Here is a 9,547-nt window from a genome sequence, read left to right as displayed (position 1 = left end):
TCACGCAACAAGGTTCAGGCAGCAGCGGGAAACCCATCACCTTCTTAAAGACAAGGTGCACGATGGGGGCTCAGAGCCAAAGGGAAGCCAGACCCCGGGAGGGCTCCACACCCAGGACCTTGGCCAGAGGGTGACCAGGCGTCCGCCCACAAAAGGAGAGGGTAGGACGGCCTCTCAGCCGCAGGGCCGGGTCCCCTGGGGGTGCCCACCCCTGCTCCGAACCCAGTTGGATGCTAGACCACAGAGTGTGGGAAATGCAGTTTGCAGGACATCCTGAGATGCAGAGCAAGGGAGAACCATGCAGAGAAGGACCGTGACACGGCACGTGGAAAGTAACCTGCACAGAAAGAAGGAAAGAGAAGAGACCGCTCTGAACTGTTTCCCAGAGACTAAAGAGTAATAGATGAACATCCATCCCCAGGAACGCTGGACCAGCCTCCAGCTGCCCTCTAAAAGCAAACCAGGGAAGCCAGAAGCCAATGAAACAAGCCAACAAAGGACCAAAACAAACATTATCTGAAGGTACTGAGGACCCAGCCGCGGGCCAGGGAGGCAGGGTCCAGGTGCTGGGAGAGGGCTCACCTCCCACAGGCCGGCGTCTGTCTCTAAACCAACAGAGATGCTGGGAAGCTGGGCAAGGATCTGAACGGTTTCCCCCCATTTCTTAAGGAAGTGACACCCAGGTGTCCAGGCTTCTAGGACAGCCAAGACTGAGGATTCAGGACCCTCAAGAGAAGGCAGAGTGAAAAAAAAAAAGAGAGGGCAGAGTGGACACGTGAGCTATGCACACACCTCCTCTGGGTCCCGCGTCCTCATCAGGCCACGCGGGGCAGGTGCAGAAGAGCCCACAGCACCGGGTGTGAAGAGGCGAGAATGTAGTGGAACCTTCACGGGGGCCTGGGGGATAAATCATGGCAGATGGGCCCTGCCAGAGAGCAGGCGATCGATTCCCAAGACTTTCACTTGGGACCACTGAAAATAGAGTATCCCTGGATCTACGGAGAAGCAGAAATACACCGAGTGTTGTAAGTACTGAAGCTCCGCCTCGATAACGCTCCCACTTGGTGATAGGAAGGTGAGGCATACCCCTGCGTCGACGTCTCATCCAGAGCCTTTGCGGTTGGTCACACCAAGACTCCAGCCGCAGAAAATAAACAGGCAGAGCAGGAGAGGTGACCAAGAGGGAAAACGAGCCCTAGAAGTACACTCAGAGTTGATCCAGATGTTGGAATTATCAGACACAAGTGTTAAAATAATTATAATTGATATGCTCAGAAAAATAGCTGGCATTATGCTAAATGTCACCAGGGAACTAGAGTCTGTAAAAAGAGCCAAGTGTAAACTCTTGACATAAAAAATACAGTATATGAAATTATGAATTCAATAGGCTATATTAGACAAGGGGGTGGCAAACCTCAGCCTGTGGGCCACATCTGGCAGACCCTTGGTTTCGGTAATTAATTTTTATTGGAACAAAATCGTATCCATCTGGTTACCTACTGGCTATGACTTTGTTGTGTTATAATGCCAAGTTTTCTAGTTGTGACCAAGGCTATAAAAGCATACGATATTTACTCCCTGGCCTTTTACAGAAAAAGATCACTGATCCACGGATTAGGAAAAGAATAGACAACTGCAATAAAGTTCAGGAGAAAATCTCCAGAATGAAGCACGAGGAGAATCTTTATAAATGAAAATAAATAAGGGAGCATAAAGATATAACAGGTTGGGCTTCCCTGGTGGAGCAGTGGTTGAGAGTCCGCCTGCCGATGCAGGGGACACGGGTTCGTGCCCCGGTCCGGGAAGATCCCACATGCCGCGGATGCGGCTAGGCCTGGTGAGCCATGGCCGCTGAGCCTGCATGTCCGAAGCCTGTGCTCCTCAACGGGAGAGGCCACAGCGGTGAGAGGCCCGCGTACCGCAAAAAAAAAAAAAAAAAAAAAAGATATAACATGTGTCCAGATAATAAGGTCTAATTTATGCCACTGTAATGAAAAGAGAGAAGGTGATGCTGACATAATACTTGAATAATGGCTGAGATTTTCTAAAAGTGGTGAAAATATCATGCTATAGGTTCAAGAATCATCACGGACACCAAGCAGGAAAACACAAGCAAACATAAGATGAAGCAAACTCAAATATAAGGTATAGAAAACTCAAACATAAGATGAAGCAAACTCAAATCTAATGAGCAGCTGAGGGGGGTACTAGGAGTTTAACCTTCTTTGGCTAACAGCAAAACTGACAGTTTACTGTTATCCACTCAAATGACAAAAGCCAGAAGACAATAAAATAACCTCTCTAAATTCCAGAAAGAACATGACTGCCAAAAAGAATTCCATGCCCATATCCTTTGGTTTGAAGAATAAAAATAAGTTTTTCCAACCAAACTAAAACTGAGTGAAGTCATCAGAAGTAGACTCTCATTGGAACGAATGAGAAGAAGTGGTTCTTCAGGTGCAAGGATATGGCAGAGAAAAGCACTCAACTCGGTAAGGCATAGAGTAATGGGAAAAAAAAAAACGTGGATAAATTTAAATAAATCATAACTGTAAGAACAATAACAGTCTCTCATGGAGAACAAAACACATGCAATTAAAATAGAGGTGAGATAGTCCATGATTCAGAAATCCCAGTCCTACAGATGTGCCGAGAGCTACATACACACACACAGGTGTGCGCGCACACATGTGCACACAATCTACACACGCACACGTACATACACACACAAATACATCCAAAGACATGATAAGAAAATTCACTGCAATATTAATTTTAATTTCTAAAACTGGAAACCGGGTACACATGTGCCTCCCCAAAGCCAATTCCAGTTACGGCTAAGACGCACAGGACAGCAACGCCTATCGCTCCCACTTTAAAAGTGAGAAGAAGTCAGAGAACTCTGAGAGCACATGTGTTCAGTCCATCTGTTAAGTCATCCAACGGGACTGAAGGAAACCGCCAGGCACGGACTTCCAGATCAGGGTCAATGCTTCCACGGCCACCTCGAGCCCCGGGCACGGGTGGATACGAGAGCAAACCCGCCGTAAAGAAGAGTTGGCAGAAGACATAACAATTCAAGTGCCGCTTGTGGGCCTTGGTCTGGGTCAGGGGTAGAATTCAGAGAAGCCCTATCACAGGGCAGTCCTCATCCCACCAGCCCTCCGCAGGGCCCCGAGCCGGCTCCTCAGGGGCAGCTGGGGAGGCCGGACTGGGCTGGAAGCTGGGGCACAGCTTAGGAGGCTGAGAGAACGGTGACCCTCACAGGAGGGCAGGAGCCCAGAGCCGCCCAAGGCCAGGGTCACGGCGGGAGGTGGGTGGGGCTCTGCTCCAGGGCGAAGCGGCAACCCCTCTCCACCAGCCTCTGTGAGTTCTGCTGAGCGAGCGTGCCGCGCATGTGATGGTTCTTTGCGTGTGTATGTGATTATAATTAATCCGAAATATAAACGGGCTAGATGCAGATGCTAAAGGGATTCTAAAGCTTATGTAACAGAACGAGACTCACACATCTTATTCAACAGGTTTCTTATCAGAGTATCTCCATAATCACCTGTAAATCCAACGTAATTATTTCCTTACTTTTCCTTTGGTTACTAGACTGTTGGAGTTTCTCCTATCTCTCACGTCCACCCTCAGTGAAATAAATTCAGCCCAATGACACCCTGAAATACCCCCATTACTCACTGTAAATACAAGGCTGCATAGGTTTAAGGGCTGAAATGTTCCTGTGAATAATTTATAGGTTGAGAGACTGTCTCATTTATCCCGACTGTGTCTATGGTCTCTGTTTGCTTATGGAGCATTTTCAACTGTAAAATTCAGGTCAATGGACCCTCCTGAGTCCCAGCTGCCACCCCCGTTAAACCTGAAATAGACAAACTGCTCATATTTCCTTGAAAAAGCTTCATCGAAGTGGCATTATGCCCCGTTTTACAAGTACGTTAAGTTCTTTTTCCACCAGAAATAAAGAGCAACTTGGCCACCAAGTTGTTCAGGAAACAGAAACGCTGGTTTCTTAGGGCCGTTCTGTTACTTTCCTCTGAAATACTCAAATGTCACTAGCAAATCTAGGAGAAGGAATTTCACATAATCCTGACCAGGTTTCCAGTATTTACGCCTCTTCTTTTCTAGGACCTGCCCTGGTTCCCACTCCTGTCCTTAGAGGACTTCAGGCTCTGCCTCGTCGCCCTGACACCAACCTCTCCCTTGGATTCACCCACAGCCTCATGGAGAAGGTCACCGCGGCTCCGGAGCAGACGAGAGGGGCACAAGAGCGAATATACGAAAGCCAGTCCCCTGCAGTTCTGTGCTCTGAACCACAAGGAGGAAAAGCGACATTTCGTTTCAGCTACCGGAGCCTCAAACACGATCTGTAAGGGCAACCGTGGGGTTAAACCAGCAAGACTCCCACTGGTTTGGGGAGAACTTGGCTCTGACACAGGCGGCGGGTCCCTTCCGGTCCCTCACCATCCCTCACCCATAAAAGGCAGGATGCAGCAATCATCCGCTGTACAAGACAGAACTCAGGTGCAAAGACACAGTGAGCCTTGAAAGAACTGCTGATAAGTTAAGTACAGGTTAGAACAGATGTTTTGGATGGAACATTCCTGGGCCTTATCAAGGAAGTCTTCATTCTAATGAAGAATTTTCATTCTAATTTTCCTTAACGATTACTTTCACCATCTGAAAATAAAAGGTTACTGAAATTTGTTGGAAAGAATAAAAAAGGAAATGCCTGTTGGTATTATACCTTATGATTTAACCAAATAGCCATCTCTAAAAGAATTTCCACCGAAGTCACTGAAATCATCATGACAGATACTTACATAATTATACAACAGAAATAAGAAACCAGCAGTGAAGGCCTGAGGCTGACATCAGTCAGATCTGTTCAGTGCACGCTGTAAAAACAGTGAATTTGGGGGCTTCCCTGGTGGCGCAGTGGTTCAGAGTCCGCCTGCCGATGCGGGGGACACGGGTTCGTGCCTCGGTCCGGGAAGATCCCACATGCCGCGGAGCGGCTGGGCCTGTGAGCCATGGTCACTGAGCCTGCGCGTCTGGAGCCTGTGCTCCGCAACAGGAGAGGCCACAGTGGTGAGAGGCCCGCATACCGCAAAAAAAAACCCAGTGAATTTGAAGTGTTGAGGCAGACTGTTATGTCTGTAATTTACCACCATGCCTATTCCTCCCTATCGTCTTATACGTTTAATAATTTCCATTACCTGGCTGAGCCCTGAAGGCCTGTCGATCACCACTACTGTCGACCAACCTTCTTCCTTCTTACCAATGCCCGAAAGTCTCAACAGAAACAAAAAACAGAAAGAAAAGAGAAATTCCTTACTGCTGAGAATCCCTACAAATGTCCCAAGATTTCCACTTAAGTACTTGTTCTGTGAACAAAGTTGCACTTGAAGTCCACGCATAGTGGGCTCTGGGTTTCTATGAAGGAGCGCCCTAAACTGATGCATAGATATAGGTCTTCGTACATTAAGACGCAAGTGTCAAAATCACACCATATTCAACAGGCACAAGAGTCTGTGACCAACCAGAGCGACTCTGGAGCCACGTCAGCCTGGGTTCCTGCTCCCGGACCCTCCAGCCTCAAGTGACCTCAGATGTGTCACCTACCACCAGGTCTCAATTTATGATAACAGTATTTATCCGTAGGGCTGTCTTGGGGATTAAATAAACTCATATTTGTAAAGCACACAGTGTCTGACATGTAGTAAATTACACGACTTTAGCTCTTAGAGTTATTATGAATACCTCTGTCCAAAGAGCATTCCTGGAAACAAGAAGAACCACACTCTGGCTGTCTTGTTATGTAACAACGACTTGAAAATCAACCCTGACTGCTAAAATAACTTTTGAAATCAAATAATTCAATCACTCTGAATGTTTGTACTGTGTTGTGTATGTAGCAATTTCTGCTGGCATATCCATCCATTCAAGAAATAATGTAGATTTTTTGTGTGTGTCCTGGTGTTTAGGATTTGTGACTGAATTTACCCCGCACAGGATTCATGGATGCCCCCCACTCAGAGGGTATCATCCTGCAGGTCCAAAATCACACGATTGCATTGCATAGTTCAACGAAGTTAGACGCTTTAATTTAACGGAAGCTAATAACGACAAAAATACCCATATCTAAATCTATATATTTAAATAACATAGAATTCATATAATTGTGTGAATACCCAAAGTGGTTTTTGGAATACTGACATTCAGTGCACAAGACTTTTTCAGGTTAAAGAAGGTCTTTTCCTGTAAATGGCTTATACTTCTCCCATCACATCACAGGATGGATAATAATATACCTTCCTCATCAGACTTTCTCTTTCAGCCAGTTCTCACACTTTAGGCTGCCCACTGTGCCTTCCCCAGAGTTTTGTGTAACAGCCTTAGGTGAGAGATGCCAGAATCCACTGGTGTCTCATAGATTTCTTCTCAGGTTTCAGGTAAGAAAAGTGAATCAAATGTAAGAAACATTAGTTAAGAGACGAGGGAACACTGAAAGCGAGAGTGGAGGACTACACTGTGTCTGACAGGATTCCTGGCTTTATGTAATTGCAGAGCAAGATTTTATACTATTGACTTCGAATCGTGGGTAAATCACTAGGCTTTATGTTCGGCTACTAACCCTCCATTTTCACATCCTTAAAGAACAGAGACAGAGCCATGACTGTGACTGTCCTCTGTTCCAAAAGAGCCATTTCATTTCGACTGTGGGAGCCGCAAGGAAGACTTTTTTTTTTTGGCCGCAACGCGTGGCTTGTGGGATCTTAGTTCCCAGAGCAGGGATGGATCTCGGGCCCTCAGCAGTGAGAGCGCCGAGTCCTATCCACTGGACCGCCAGGGAGTTCCCCAAGAAAGATTTTTAATGGCAAAACTGTTTCAGTGGTTCTGAAATGTCTCACAAAGAAGTCATGCCCCGTGAGATATTAATATAGGGAGCATATTAATCCATACTATCCTTAACAAAAAATATTACGACTATGAACAAATAGTACAATAGAACGTAAAATCGCTCCTATAAACACAAATAACTGCAAAATAATACAAAAAGAAACCTGCGAACTTAACCATGCAAAACTGTTATTCCAAGTCCCCTGTTAATAATTTTCACGAGTGTATTTGTTTTGCTAGCAGATTCTAATAAAAAAATGTAAAGCACCATGCGTTCACGTGTTCCTCCCTGTAGACTGGATTAAAAGTTACTATTGCCTTCTTTAGGGGTAGAATACCTCAGTGAACATTACAAATGACAGTGCGGGATGAAGCACAGTCTTACTGTCCTGGCGAGGTCACCACAGATTCAGACAGACGTGACACACCACTGACATGACACCCACACACGTCAATCAACCCTCCGTCTCTTACAGCTGGTGTCTGAAGGGTGCAGTAAACGCCATGAAGAGATATACGTGTGAGATTCACAGTCTCCACACAACTCAATTAGACATGTCCTGGAGACCATTAAAATCACAGAACACATTCTCAATATTTTCTCATCAGTCCTGCTAAAGAACAGTAATCAACTCATAAAACGTACTGAGTACTGCAGTGTCTTTTCCAAAATCTTTTTCTTGTATTCAAGACAATAGTAACATGAGCCTCAGGAAAATGGTAAACAGAACTAGACTCTGTTATGAAATGATTAAATAACAAACCCTATATTGAGTTTTCAGAAGTAAGGGAACAGTAAAAAGAAAAAAAAGGTTAAAAAAAGTCATGTTCTCAAAACCAGTGTTGTAAAAGCAAACAGAAGGTAGAAGGGGCAGAGAGGGCGGTATACAGAAAGTCTGAAAACATTATGCCAGTTTTTAAGAAAAGGAGGAAGACAAAACACCAATGCAAAAGTTAAATAGCATTTAAAGTGGTAAATTACACTTTGCTATTACGATGCGAAGACTGCCTGTTCTGAAGGCTGTTATACAGGAATGTCACACAAGCTCACAGGCTAATGAGTAACAACACAGGTAATGGAACTCATCATATTTATGCATCTCTGAAAGTCCAGCATCGACTCTTAAAGGGCGTCCTGCTTTCAGACTTACAGTCGCCACTGACTAGTGAAGACTGCCTGCCTCCTCCCTGGTAAGGCACAGACGGGGCTGCTCCAGTCTCCGAGGAAGGCGTCAAGGGCTGAAGGTGAAGCACACGGATCTGCAGCAAAGCACACCGTCTACACTCCAGGCTGGATCTAGTCACTATTCAAAACCGCCGACCACGTGCCTGAGTCAGAAAGCTCTGTGCTTCCAGGCCGGGCCCTGCACTGTCCCCAGGCCCCCTCACTCCAAGTGACAGCCTGGAGAAACCCCGCCCACATTACCACGCCTCCCGCCACGCCCCGAGCTGGAGCCCACGTCCCCTATTACATCTCCTTCCCTGGTCGAGCGGACAGAAGCTCCCCGCCATTCCTCCCGCCTTTCTGTCCTCCTCTCCTCCTGACCGATCGACGCTTCAAAGACCCCCCACCTCAAGACGAGTCCTGGGACCACTTTTCCTTCCCACCTCTCACTCCCCAGGCTCCTGGGGCTTGGGATGAAAATCCAGCCTGTGTTTGCCCATGTCAGGGTCTCTCCACGTACTCCTACCTCACTCGCCTCTCAGGCTGGCTCCTTGGAGGCCCCCAAATCAGCGAGTCCCAAGCCCCTGCGTCCCCCAGGGTGGGCTGCGCTCCAGTGAGACGGCAGGTCACGGAAGGGCAGCCCTGTTCCTCTCGCCGCTGTCACCACGACCACGGGGACATCTTGATGTCACCACGACCAATAACAATGTAAGATATTTTTTAATGACTGAATTATACAACACTGTATTGTAAGCATATCGTGAGGAAAGATTAGACCCCAAGGTGCTTTAAGATAATAAAATACAATCTCTATTTAAAAGATGTTTTAACTCAAGGTGGAGCTAATTCTAAGGAGCAGGTTACAGGTGTCATTGACATCTGCATTCATCAAGCGAGTACAGGGATGCCGTGCACGAGGCTCTGGGACTGAGGGTGAACAGAAACCAACAAACCCCAAGTGGGGCATTTCCTGTAAATTCACGCTGTTCGAATAACTCTGAGGCTTAGGTCATCTTGCAAATGTTACTCGGTCTTTCTGCCACACACACACACACACACAGACTCGCTCAGGATCTCAGGGTGGGTGACAGTCATTTACCTTCATTGTTTGTGGCTTAAGTTTTCCTTTTCTCCCCAGCATGCTAAAAATCAATAAAAACAAAGACTTGAAAACAACCTTACGGTTACCAAAGGGGAAAGGTGGGGGTGGGGAGGATAAATTAGGAGTTTGGGAGTGACATGTACACGCTACTATACATAGAATAAACAATCAACAAGGACCTACTGTAGAGCACAGGGAACTGTACTCTGTATTCTGTAATAACCTATATGGGAAAAGAATCTGAAAAAGAACAGATACCTGTATATGCGTAACTGATTCAACCTGCTGTACACCTGAAGCTAACACAGGATAAATCAACTATACTCCAATATACAATAAAAATTAAATTTAAAAAAATAAATAAACCAAGCCAA

This window comes from Neophocaena asiaeorientalis, unplaced genomic scaffold (genome assembly GCF_003031525.2).
Source record: "Neophocaena asiaeorientalis asiaeorientalis breed wild unplaced genomic scaffold, Neophocaena_asiaeorientalis_V1.1 scaffold115, whole genome shotgun sequence".
Lineage (NCBI taxonomy): Eukaryota > Metazoa > Chordata > Mammalia > Artiodactyla > Phocoenidae > Neophocaena > Neophocaena asiaeorientalis.
This window is presented reverse-complemented; position numbering follows the sequence as displayed.